The sequence below is a fragment of the Aquarana catesbeiana genome, linkage group LG05 (genome assembly GCF_042186555.1).
Source record: "Aquarana catesbeiana isolate 2022-GZ linkage group LG05, ASM4218655v1, whole genome shotgun sequence".
In the NCBI taxonomy this organism is placed as follows: domain Eukaryota; kingdom Metazoa; phylum Chordata; class Amphibia; order Anura; family Ranidae; genus Aquarana; species Aquarana catesbeiana.
In genome coordinates, this window is record NC_133328.1 from 372,311,834 (window position 1) to 372,325,176 (window position 13,343).

General features: G+C 43.9%; 1 long non-coding RNA gene across 1 annotated transcript in view; it reads left to right on the forward strand.

Moving 5' to 3' along the window:
• LOC141145898 (uncharacterized) overlaps positions 1–13,343 on the forward strand; it is a 33,940-nt gene that overhangs the window by 5,379 nt on the left and 15,218 nt on the right. The window contains exon 2 of the long non-coding RNA XR_012244693.1: positions 4,785–4,865. This is a non-coding gene — a long non-coding RNA (uncharacterized lncRNA). The remainder of the gene's footprint in view (positions 1–4,784; positions 4,866–13,343) is intronic.

Genomic DNA, 13,343 nt, shown 5'->3' on the forward strand with positions numbered 1-13,343 from the left:
CTGCTCCCCCCCCCCCCTCCTGTGTGTGTGTCATCTCTGCTCCCCCCCCCCCCTCCTGTGTGTTTGTCATCTCTGTCCCCCCCCCCCTCCTGTGTGTTTGTCATCTCTGCCCCCCCCCCCTCCTGTGTGTTTGACATCTCTGTCCCCCCCAGTGGTGAGGCTGCATCAGGAAATGTGCAGACTTGGCTTATTCTATATAAAAACAAAATGAATTAGAATGCCCAGACAGAGTGCCTATGTACACGGGTACAAAATATTCTGCACTCAGGTCTGTAATGTGTACATTTTATATGGATCTGAATGCAGCTGTGTGTTATTCTATGGTGCACACAGCTGAGCACGGCTCTCTCACCTGCATTTATAAAAAATAATAATAATCAGTTCCCTCGGTCCTCCATATGATTTATATTTATTAATGATGTACACGTGTAAACATTTGTACTTACATTTACATGCATACAGTACTGAGTGTAAATATACGCCATCAGCCCTGAATGGCCGCCGAGCATTTTCACTTGCAAGTGGCCTGAATGGAAGTTTGTGTCCTAGCTTGTATAAATGCTGTGCGGTGGGGGGGCTACCTGCATCCTAGCAGTCAAGGGGGTTAGGTGGGGGGGCTTCCTAGTAAATCGGGTACATTTGTACTCCATGCATGTAACATTATTACAGACATTGCATGCTAACAGATGTTACATAGGGTATTACTACCAGCAAGATCACACATATGTTATATATATTTTACTATGTGCATGAGGCCAGAGCTGGACTTGCTAACCATTTCATTGTTATGACATTCTGATTTGTGAGGTGTAATGAGTCCTAGCAGTGCTGAGAGCCTACACCCGGGGGAATGTATTCCTTACCTCTTGCTGCTCATCTTATACACAAGATTTAGTACTGGTGGTGTGGAAGAAGAAGGGGCATCCATGAGGTATCTGGGACACTTTCTCCCAAAGGAAACCGTGAACCTGAATCTGCCTGCAGCACCACCTTCCAGAGAATGGGGTGAAGTATATTCTTGTGCTGTGTACTTGTGTGTGGAACTGGTTGGCTCTATACACGATTTCACCCCTAGTATTTGTTGGGTGACCGGGTCAGTGGGACTTCTGATTTACCTCCTGAATGCTTTCCTAAAGCATTAAATATGCTTTACTGCTTTGTTTCACAATGCTAGTATGGGAGTATGTGGAATATAATTTGTCTCAGAAGTTAGAGTAATAACACGGAGCCGCTGAGGGCTCCCCCAAGTGTCTAAACTGCAAAATGCACTAAGATGTGTTGGGCCCCTTCCACATGGAGCGGCTCCGCTGGAGTCTGTCTGCACAGCAGGGAATCTGTCAGCTAATCCCTGCTGAGCAGGCAGATGGCTGGTCCATATCCGCTCCGCTTATGAAGACACAGCCCGCTCTATGGGCGGTTGAATGTAAACGGACTGTCTGTCTGTCTGTCTAACCTGACTGTTATATGATCCGCCAGATGGATGGGGAACAGATCCCACCTGTTTTAGCGGATCGGATGTCCATAGAGCAGATTGGAGGGTCCAATTGAGTCCGCCTGATAAATTGACAGGTGGACCCGATCGGTCCTCTAGTGTGAAAGGAGCCTTAAAATATCCTACCCATTTTCTGGATGAAATGTCAGATTTTTACACAAAAAAAATTTAAAAACTGCAAATGCGTGCTCAAAAATAAACACATTGCAAAATAAAATGGCAAAAAAGTCCCAGCGATCCTTCATGCATGAAACCCAACGTGTTATTGTGCTGCCATCCCAGTAAGTGGGAAAACATTAACCAACAAAACCAAAAAAGTGTTGCAAGAATGTAACAAGCATTTGCCCATCCTTCAGATTCTGACTGTATTTTGCTTAATTCAGTGACATCATCGGCTCCATCTAGCAGCCATAATGCCGTATTTTCTGGATTTTAAGTATTCCAGGAAAATTATCACATTATGGGCTCTAGATGGTGCTATTGATCATAGGAAATCGACCTATTAAAGTGATACTAAAGTAAAAAAATTTCATTTTCTTTTCTTTAAAAATTACAAACATGTTAAATCGTACCTGCTCTGTGCAGTGATTTTGCACAGAGCAGCCCAGATCCTCCTCTTCTTGGGTCTCTTGTCGGCGCTTCTGGTCCTTCCCTCCTATCGAGTGGCCCCACAGCAAACAGCTTGCTATGGGGGCACCCGAGCCGCTGCTCTGTGTGTCCATTCAGACACGGAGCCGCGGTTCAGCCCCGCCCCCACTCTGACAGCAGCAGTGTCTCAGCCAATCGGGAGGGAGAATCCCGGACAGCAGACACACTTGTGCAACATCGTTGGATTGAGATGGGGCTCAGGTAAGTATTAGGGGAGCTGCTGCACACTAAAGGTTTATCTTCATGCATAGAATGCATGAAGATAAAAAAACCTTCTGCCCTTACAACTTCCTTCAAGTTGTTTTTTAATAATAAAAATCTTTATTTTATATAGTGCCTTTTTAAAGGTAGCTTCTCAACAAGCTTTTAGACCCCACATGATTGAACTGCTCTAATGCTGGCCATACACGATACGAAAAATCGGCCGAAAAATCGTTCGTATAGACACTTCGTTCATTTTTCGGCAAGTTAATGGGCACAAATTGATAATCGTTTGTGACGTTTTTGTGGAGAAAAAACGAACGGGAAGTTTGGAAAATTTCTGCCGAACGTACGATAAATTGCAAAGTTAATGTGTTTCCCGTCCGAACTGTCTGCACTAGGTATATGTAAAAAAACGAACAAAAAATGATTTATTCATGTCCACTGAACAATTTATCGGTCATTACATGATGGCACGATCGTTTGCGGTCACGGTCGAACGTTCGTTTTTCGAAAATGGGTTCGGCCGATTTTCTGTATAGTGTATGGCCAGCATAAGTAGTTATTTATTGTGCATTACAGCAAACTGCATTCCTAAAAAAACAGGAGGGGGGAGGGACAAGGGAAGGAGGGAGGGGATACTCGGTATAGAGAATATCGAGTGAAAAGAGGTTACTCTAGCAACAAAATTGATCAGAATATAAATATATCAAAATTGGCAGTTTATTTGTAAAAATAGCAAACATATAGAGGCATTCAATTATTAATACCCTGCAAATCACTGTGATGTGGACTTGGCCAATTAAGTGACATTTGTACTCCATGGACTGCCTGAGAATTTGAGGTTGCCCTAACAGTCCCCATCATTGAAGACACTTAGGCTGCTTTCACACTGGGGCGGTAGGGGGCGTCGGCGGTAAAACAGCGCTATTTTTAGCGCTGTTTTACCGCGGTATTCGGCCGCTAGCGGTGCGGTTTTAACCCCCTGCTGGCGGCCGAAAAAGGGTTAAAACCACTCGTATAGCATGGCTATAGCCGCGGTATTGCCGCAGTATAGCCGCGCTGTCCCATTGATTTCAATGGGCAGGAGCAGTTTAGGAGCGGTGACTACACCGCTCCTTCACCGCTCCAAAGATGCAGCTCGCAGGAGATTTTTTCTTCTGCCAGCGCACCGCTTCGGTGTGAAAGCCCTCAGGCTTTCACACTGAACAAACAGCGGAGGCTGTTTTGGGGCGGTTTGCAGGCGCTATTTTTAGCACAATAACATCTGCAAACTGCCCCAGTGTGAAAGGGGTCTTACAGTCACAATTCTCACGCCCAACCACCCCCTATGAGCTGGTCCTGCCAGCCATTTGTCATTGGTTATCCCTCAACCCGTCCTTCTATCCCCCTGTTCTCCCAGCTGTATGATGCTCAGCAGCCCGTTATACCAAATTAATGAATTCACCCATTATATGGCTGTAATCCTGTATTGTGATTGCATTGACCAATTGGAATTCCATAGCTGCTGACCACCATACTAAGTCCGGACCATGTTATGCGTTGTTGTGTATTTTGTCTTTTCATGTTGTCCCATCTTTTTGATATGGTTACCTGCCATTAGTTATAATGTGTTTGCCTTCTTGAATGCCTCTATATGTTTGCTATTTTTACCAATAAACTGCCAATTTTGATATATTTATATTCTGATCAATTTTGCTGCTAGAGTAACCTCTTTTCACTCGATATTCTCTATACCGAGTATCCCCTCCCTCCTTCCCTTGTCCCTCCCCCCTCCTGGTTTTTTAGTGTCTGGTTTTGGTTACAGCAACAACAGCACACTAGGTGTTTGGTCAGTAACTGGTCAGTGATTTGACTGACCATTCATTTAGATAGGACTTGCCCTGTGTCCCTTCCCTCCCATCCCCCACTCTTTAAAACTGCATTCCTAGTATAGAAATATTCTCTCTTATTCCTTGATCACACATCTTCATCACAGCCAAAGTGGAGGATCAGAGTTCAGATTGGCTTATTGTTCATTTTAGCAGATGCCGGTGATGGTCCTTTTAGACAAACTTTTACTGAAATGTGAGGACTGCCATTGCCAACCTTCTTAATTTGCTAGTTGCTTACCTTTTCCTTCAATATCTTAGTCACGGGCCTGGACAAATCCTGCACAAAAAGACATCATAAATCCTAGTGTGCATATTAGTTTTGCGTTGGTAACTTTACAAAGTTGTGATGCCCGAGGATCAGCATTATAGCCGGGCAATGAGTGCACTGGGAGCCCCGAAGGAACGATTGACAGCGGCAGCCACTATATTCGCTCCATAACTCCTAAATCTGTTGGTTTCAAGTCACCACCAGCCCTCACATCCTACACAGTACAGTTCAGATTTACTGTGATGATAAATCGAAAATCTATCCAAATCGATGACTAAACAGACTCCGCTTCTCTCAACAGGTACAAGAGAACTCTCCTGGACACAGAGCTGGGCTTGAACCTTTCTTTGACTTCATTGTTTTAATAAATGGCCTTAGACTGGTAAGTTGAAAATGTTCTAGTCTGTATTCTATGTTTACATTATGTGTGTCTTACAAATTCACACACAAACCTACAAAATGTAAAAAAAAAAAAAAAAAACTCCTGCGCTGGATCAGCAGGGGGTCCAAACTGAGAGACCCACATAAGACCTCAAGTGGAGGGGTTTCCACTTAATTCTTGAATGTGAAGAATACGTTTTAACAACTCCAGAAGATTTACCCCCTTCATGACCAGGCCATTTTTTGTGAGATGGCACTGCGTTTACTTTAACTGACAATTGCATGGTCGTGCGACACTGTACCCAAATAAAATTTATGTCCCCCCCCCCCCTCGCAAATAGAGCTTTTTTTTTTTTGGTGGTATTTGATCATTACTGCGGTTTTTCTCTTTTGCACTTTAAACAAAACAAGACCAACTGTTTTGCAAAAGACAATGTTTTTTATTTCTGCTATAAAACATCCAATAAAAAAATGTAAAATCTAATTTCTTCACCAATTTAGGGCAAAATGTATTCTGCTACATATTTTTAGTAAAAAAATCACAATAAGTGTATATTGATTCGGGGTTCAAGAGCTTGAATGTGTGGCCAACATGTGTTACTGTGTGTGGTTTTTTTTTTTTTGTTTTTTTTTTTTTTCTTCCTGAAGAAAAGAAAACAGCACTTTGCTGCTGTCAGAGGAGAGACGTGTGTGTTTACCTACACAGGGCTTTTTTTCTGTAATGTCCAGAGCCGATCGTTGGGTGTCTGTGACCAATCAGCGGCCGGCAGCTGCTGATTGGTTGATGCTGCATCCAATTGCAGCACAGCCGGGAAGGCGGGGGGGTGTGCAGGTCACATACTAGGTACATGATCCAGTGCAGAGCGGCCACCCTGCTGCTGTATATAGGCGGTCATAAAGCAGTTAAGCTGGCCTCACTTTGACTCATGGATTCATATTTTTGGAGGGGCCTTTGTTTTAGGACTTGTACTAAAGAGCTTTCCTGTTCTCGTCAGTCTTTGTCAGGTTACAAAACGACAAATAACTTCCCAGTACACTTACACAGTTGGATGGGGCTAATTTTGTTTTTTTTTTTTTTTTTTGTTTTTTTTTGCTGGCTGCTATGGTAAAGACAGAGGGTTTAGTTGTACACATTTGCAAATCTATGTGAAAGCCACAATGCCTCGCCAAGGCTCCTCTGTATACTGTGTTCCTAACTGTATACTTTTCAGAGTCTCCCAAGTTGAAGCACATATAGCAGGGGATACATTAAGGGCAGGTTTGCCTACAGGGGGCACCACTCCTTTAAAGATTCAGGGACAGGTTGGTCACCCAACAAAAGCACAATGACAGCTGAAAGCATCCAATGTGTCCCCACACACAATGCAGCCGAAAAGCTGTGCAGATAAGTGGCAATCACCCCAATCTATAACTAGCCTTTACAGTAAGGTGCACTTGGTGTATTACAAAATAACAAAAATATTCGCAGCACACTTACCAGCTAGCCTTGATTGGGGTGGTTGCCACCTATCTGCACAGCTTGTCTTTGTCAGGGTTCCGTTTGCTGCGTGTTCAGTTCCCCACAGGTACAGATCTGTAGTGGATATCACTTTTGGTACTCAAGCTTTGTGACAGCTTGATGCACTTCAAATCTTAGTCTGAACCCACCACAGCAATCCTGCTGGCACTGCATTACTTTAACAGACAATTGCGCGGTCGTGCGACGCTGTACACAAATAAAATTGATGTCTATTTTTTTCCCACAAATAGAGCTTTCTTTTGGTGGTATTTGATCACGTCTGTGGTTTTTATTTTTTGAGGAAGGAACTGACCATTTTGAAAAAAACAGACTTTTACTTTCTAAACACACCCAATAAAAAATTTAAAAAAATCAAATGTCTTCATCAGTTTGGGCCAATATGTATTCTGCTACATATGTTTGGTAAAAAAAAAAAATCCCAGTGAGCGTATATTGATTGGTTTGCGCAAAAGTCATAGTGTCTACAAACTTTGGGATATTTTTATGGAATTTTTATTTTTAGCGGCGCTGCGACATTGCGGCAAACAAATCTTACACTAAGTGACACTTTTTGGGGACCAGTGACACCAATACAGTGATCAGTGCTAAAAATATGCACTGTCACTGTACTAATGACACTGGGAAGGAAGGGGTTAACACCAGGGGCAATCAAAGGGTTAAATGTGCTCCTAGGGGGTGCTTTCTAACTGTGTGGGGGGTGCTTTGGCTGTGAGAAGAGAGATCCGTGTTCCTGCTTAGCAGAAACACAGGATTTCTGTCTCCCCTACTAGCAGAACGGCGGTCTGCCTTGTTTACGTAGGCAGACCGCCACTCTGTCTCTCTCGGGAACGATCGGAGCAACTGCACTTGCAAAGTGCACAGTCTATTTGTCTTTAGTAAATCAATCCCTTGTATTTAATGAACTCCATGGATAATGACCATATCTCTTCCTTTTCCAGTATTTCTAGACCTTTCTTTTTAGTCATGGTACCCTTTAAAAGAATGCAAAATCTTGAGGTGCCCCAGGTGAATTACATCTTGTTTTTTTTATCAGAACCAACTGGCCTTTTATTTGGTGGTTAATAGATATCTACTGATTTTTATTAACCAGTTGCCGACCGCCGCACGACGATGTTCGTCGGCAGAATGGCACGGGCAGGCAAAAGGACTTACAGGTAAGTCCTTGCCTGCCCGCAGGGGGGGTCCGATCGGAACACAGATCCCCGCCCCCGTGCCCGCGGCAGTCGGCAAATCTTCCCCGGCGATCGGAGGTGAGGGGGAGGCCTTCCATTCGTGCCCCCCCCCCCCCCCCCCCTCGTGATCGCTCCTAGCCAATCAGATCATTTCCCTGCCTCTGTATTGTACACAGAGGCAGAGGAAATTATGTTATCTCTCCTCGGCTCGGCATTTTCCGTTCCGGCGCCGAGGAGAGAAGACTGCAATGTGAGTGCACCAACACAACACATCACAGTAGAACATGCCAGGCACACAATACACCCCCGATCACCCCCCCCCCCCCCCCCCGTCACACTGACACCAAGCAGGTTTTTTTTTTTTTCTGATTACTGCATGGTGTCAGTTTGTGACAGTGTGGTAGGGCAGTTAGTGTTAGCCCCCTTTAGGTCTAGGGTACCCCCCTAACCCCCCCTAATAAAGTTTTAACCCCTTGATCACCCCCCGTCGCCAGTGTCGCTAAGCGATCATTTTTCTGATCGCTGTATTAGTGTCACTGGTGACGCTAGTTAGGGAGGTAAATATATAGGTTCGCCATCGGCGTTTTATAGCGACAGGGACCCCCATATACTATCTAATAAAGGTTTTACCCCTTGATTGCCCCCTAGTTAACCCTTTCACCACTGATCACCGTATAACCGTTACGGGTGACGCTGGTTAGTTCGTTTATTTTTTATAGTGTCAGGGCACCCGCCGTTTATTACTGAATAAAGGTTTAGCCCCCTGATCGCCCGGCGGTGATATGCGTCGCCCCAGGCAGCGTCACATTAGCGCCAGTACCGCTAACACCCACGCACGCAGCATACGCCTCCCTTAGTGGTATAGTGTCTGAACGGATCAATATCTGATCCGATCCGATCAGATCTATACTAGCGTCCCCAGCAGTTTAGGGTTCCCAAAAACGCAGTGTTAGCGGGATCAGCCCAGATACCTGCTAGCACCTGCGTTTTGCCCCTCCGCCCGGCCCAGCCCACCCAAGTGCAGTATCGATCGATCACTGTCACTTACAAAACACTAAACGCATAACTGCAGCGTTCGCAGAGTCAGGCCTGATCCCTGCGATCGCTAACAGTTTTTTTGGTAGCGTTTTGGTGAACTGGCAAGCACCAGCCCCAGGCAGCGTCAGGTTAGTGCGATTAGCGCTAACACCCACGCACGCACCGTACACCTCCCTTAGTGGTGTAGTATCTGAACGGATCAATATCTGATCCGATCAGATCTGTACTAGCGTCCCCAGCAGTTTAGGGTTCCCAAAAACGCAGTGTTAGCGGGATCAGCCCAGATACCTGCTAGCACCTGCCTTTTGCCCCTCCGCCCGGCCCAGCCCACCCAAGTGCAGTATCGATCGATCACTGTCACTTACAAAACACTAAACGCATAACTGCAGCGTTCGCAGAGTCAGGCCTGATCCCTGTGATCGCTAACAGTTTTTTTGGTAGCGTTTTGGTGAACTGGCAAGCACCAGCGGCCTAGTACACCCTGGTCGTAGTCAAACCAGCACTGCAGTAACACTTGGTGACATGGCGAGTCCCATAAGTGCAGTTCAAGCTGGTGAGGTGGCAAGCACAAGTAGTGTCCCGCTGCCACCAAAAAGACAAACACAGGCCGTCGTGCCCATAGTGCCCTTCCTGCTGCATTCGCCAATCCTAATTGGGAACCCACCACTTCTGCAGCGCCCATACTTCCCCCATTCACATCCCCAACCAAATGCAGTCGGCTGCATGAGAGGCATTTTCTTTATGTCATCCCGAGTACCCCTACCCAACGAACCCCCCAAAAAAGATGTGTCTGCAGCAAGCGCGGATATAGGCATGACACCGCTATTATTGTCCCTCCTGTCCCGACAATCCTGGTCTTTGCATTGGTGAATGTTTTGAACACTACCATGCACTAGTTGCGTATTAGCGTAGGGTACAGCATTGCAAAGACTAGGCACACTTTCACAGGGTCTCCCAAGATGCCATCGCATTTTGAGAGACCCGAACCTGGAACCGGTTACAGTTATAAAAGTTAGTTACAAAAAAAAGTGTAAAAAAATATATAAAATAAAAAAAAAATAGTTGTCGTTTTATTGTTCTTTCTCTCTCTATTCTCTCTCTATTGTTCTGCTCTTTTTTTACTGTATTCTATTCTGCAATGTTTTATTGTTATTATGTTTTATCATGTTTGCTTTTCAGGTGTGCAATTTTTTATACTTTACCGTTTACTGTGTTTTATTAACCATTTTTTTGTCTTCAGGTACGCCATTCACGACTTTGAGTGGTTATACCAGAATGATGCCTGCAGGTTTAGGTATCATCTTGGTATCATTCTTTTCAGCCAGCGGTCGGCTTTCATGTAAAAGCAATCTTAGCGGCTAATTAGCCTCTAGACTGCTTTTACAAGCAGTGGGAGGGAATGCCCCCACCACCGTCTTCCGTGTTTTTCTCTGGCTCTCCTGTCTCAACAGGGAACCTGAGAATGCAGCCGGTGATTCAGCCAGCTGACCATAGAGCTGATCAGAGACCAGAGTGGCTCCAAACATCTCTATGGCCTAAGAAACCGGAAGCTACTAGCATTTCATGACTTAGATTTCGCCGGATGTAAACAGCGCCATTGGGAAATTGGGAAAGCATTTTATCACACCGATCTTGGTGTGGTCAGATGCTTTAAAGGCAGAGGAGAGATCTAAGGTCTAATAGACACTGTTTTTTGAAAAAAATTGGGACCTGTCACTACCTATTGCTATCATAGGGGATATTTACATTCCCTGAGATAACAATAAAAATGATTTAAAAAAAAAAAATGAAAGGAACAGTTTAAAAATAAGATAAAAAAGCAAAAAAATAATTAAAAAAAAAAAAAAAAAAAGCACCCCTGTCCCCCCCTGCTCTCGCGCTAAGGCGAACGCAAGCGTTGGTTTAGCGTCAAATGTAAACAGCAATTGCACCATGCATGTGAGGTATCACCGCGAAGGTCAGATTGAGAGCAGTCATTTTAGCAGTAGACCTCCTCTGTAAATCTAAAGTGGTAACCTGTAAAGGCTTTTAAAAATTTATTTAATTTGTTGCCACTGCACGTTTGTGCGCAATTTTAAAGCATGTTTTGTTTGGTATCCATGTACTCGGCCTAAGATCATCTTTTTTATTTCATCAAACATTGGGGCAATATAGTGTGTTTTAGTGCATTAAAATTTTAAAAAGTGTGTTTTTTCCGCCTTCAGGCTTTCTAAGGGCGTAAATTTTTGATTTCACTCTTCACTGCCTATCACAGTTTCGGAGGCCATGGAATGCCCAGGTGGCACAACCCCCCCCCCCCCCCCCAAATGACCCTATTTTGGAAAGTAGACACCCCAAGCTATTTGCTGAGAGGTATAGTGAGTATTTTGCAAACCTCACTTTTTGTCACAAATTTTTGAAAAAATAAAAAAATAAACGTTTTTTCTTGTCTTTCTTCATTTTCAAAAACAAATGAGAGCAGCAAAATACTCACCATGCCTCTCAGCAAATAGCTTGGGGTGTCTACTTCCCAAAATGAGGTCATTTGGGGGGGGGGGGGTTGTGCCACCTGGGCATTCAGTGGCCTCCGAAACTGTGATAGGCAGTGAAGAGTGAAATAAAAAATTTACACCCTTAGAAATCCTGAAGGCAGAGATTGGTTTTCGGGGCCCCGTACGCGGCTAGGCTCCCAAAAAGTCCCACACATGTGGTATCCCCATATTCAGAGAAGCAGCTAAATGTATTTTGGGGTGCAATTCCACATATGCCCATGGCCTGTGTGAGCAATATATCATTTAGTGACAACTTTGTGCAAAAAAATTTGTCTCTTTCCCACAACTTGTGTCAAAATATAAAATATTCCATGGACTCAACATGCCTCTCAGCAAATAGCTTGGGGTGTCTACTTTCCAAATTGGGGTCATTTGGGGGGGGGGGGGGGGTTTGTGCCATCTGGGCATTTTATGGCCTTCAAAACTGTGATAGGTAGTGAGGAGTGAAATCAAAAATTTACGCCCTTAGAAATCCTGAAGGCGATGATTGGTTTTCGGGGGCCCCGTGCGCGGCTAGGCTCCCAAAAAGTCCCACACATGTGGTATCCCCGTACTCAGGAGAAGCAGCTGAATGTATTTTGCGGTGCAATTCCACATATGCCCATGGCCTGTGTGAGCAATATATCATTTAGTGACAACTTTTTGTAATTTTTTTTTTTTTGGTCATTATTGAATCACTTGGGACAAAAAAATTAATATTCAGTGGGCTCAACATGCCTCTCAGCAATTTCCTTGGGGTGTCTACTTTCCAAAATGGGGTCATTTGGGGGGGGTTGTACTGCCCTGCCATTTTAGCACCTCAAGAAATGACATAGGCAGTCATAAACTAAAAGCTGTGTAAATTCCAGAAAATGTACCCTAGTTTGTAGACGCTATAACTTTTGCGCAAACCAATAAATAGACACTTATTGACATTTTTTTTACCAAAGACATGTGGCTGAATACATTTTGGCCTAAATGTATGACTAAAATTGAGTTTATTGGATTTTTTTATAACAAAAAGTAGAAAATATCATTTTTTTTCAAAATTTTCGGTCTTTTTCCGTTTATAGTGCAAAAAATAAAAACGGCAGAGGTGATCAAATGCCATCAAAAAAAAGCTCTATTTGTGGGAAGAAAAGGACGCAAATTTCGTTTGGGTACAGCATTGCATGACCGCGCAATTAGCAGTTAAAGCGACGCAGTGCCAAATTGTAAAAAGTGCTCTGGTAAATCCTTCCGGGGCTGAAGTGGTTAAAAGTAAAATGGCCCCAAAAAATTTAACTTTTATTTTATTTTTTTAATTAATGTAATAGTATGTGTTATGCCATTAGCATGACCCACTCAAAAAATAAACATCCTACTCCTGATGTGCCACATATGTGTGCATTATATGTTGTTTGTACCCCTTTGTAGGGCCAGGAAAATGCCCTTATTTTGTTTTTATTATTAATAAAAGAAAAATCTACTTTATATTGGCTGAATATTTTTTTTGTTACTATGACCCACCACCAAATAAAAAAGCATGTTTGGATCATAGTCTGAACCCACCACAGCAATCCTGCCAGGAAGCGGTTGTCTGTCCATAGCCAATCATAATCGGCCAAGGCATTGCCCACCCCTCAGCCACATGTACACAAGGGGCGTGTATAGGTGCGGCAGAGAGTCAGGGAATGCCTAAACTGCTTATGATTGGTCATGGACAGACAACCGCTTCCTGGCAGGATTGTTCTGTTGAGTTCAGACTAGGATCGAAATGTGCCTGAGCCCATCCCTTGTAAACAGCCCCAAGATATGGATTTCAAAGGTGTATTCAGCTTTACCCATGAGCCTGGAACTACCGAGGTCTAATAATCCCATCTTATGTCATGATTGTTCATTCCGCTTATCTAAGGACAGCTCTAATAATAATATCTATGGCTCTTCCAGGGAGGTTTCCTTCTTCCTCTCAGTGGTGGGTGGACAGCTCTGCTGTAGCCTGTATTGTGTACTCTGTGCCGCTTTGTATGCCAGGCTGTGGCTATAGGAAGTAAGTGCACCTATCAAATCCTTTTAATAATAAAATACAATGTTATTAGTAAAGGTACCGTGCTTTGCAAAAGTATTCACACCCCTTTGAAATTTTCCACATTTTGTCATGTTACAAGCAAAAACATAAATGTACTTTATTGGGATTTTTTGTGATAGACCAACACAAAGTGGCACATAATTGTGACGTGGAAGGAAAATGATTTTCAATT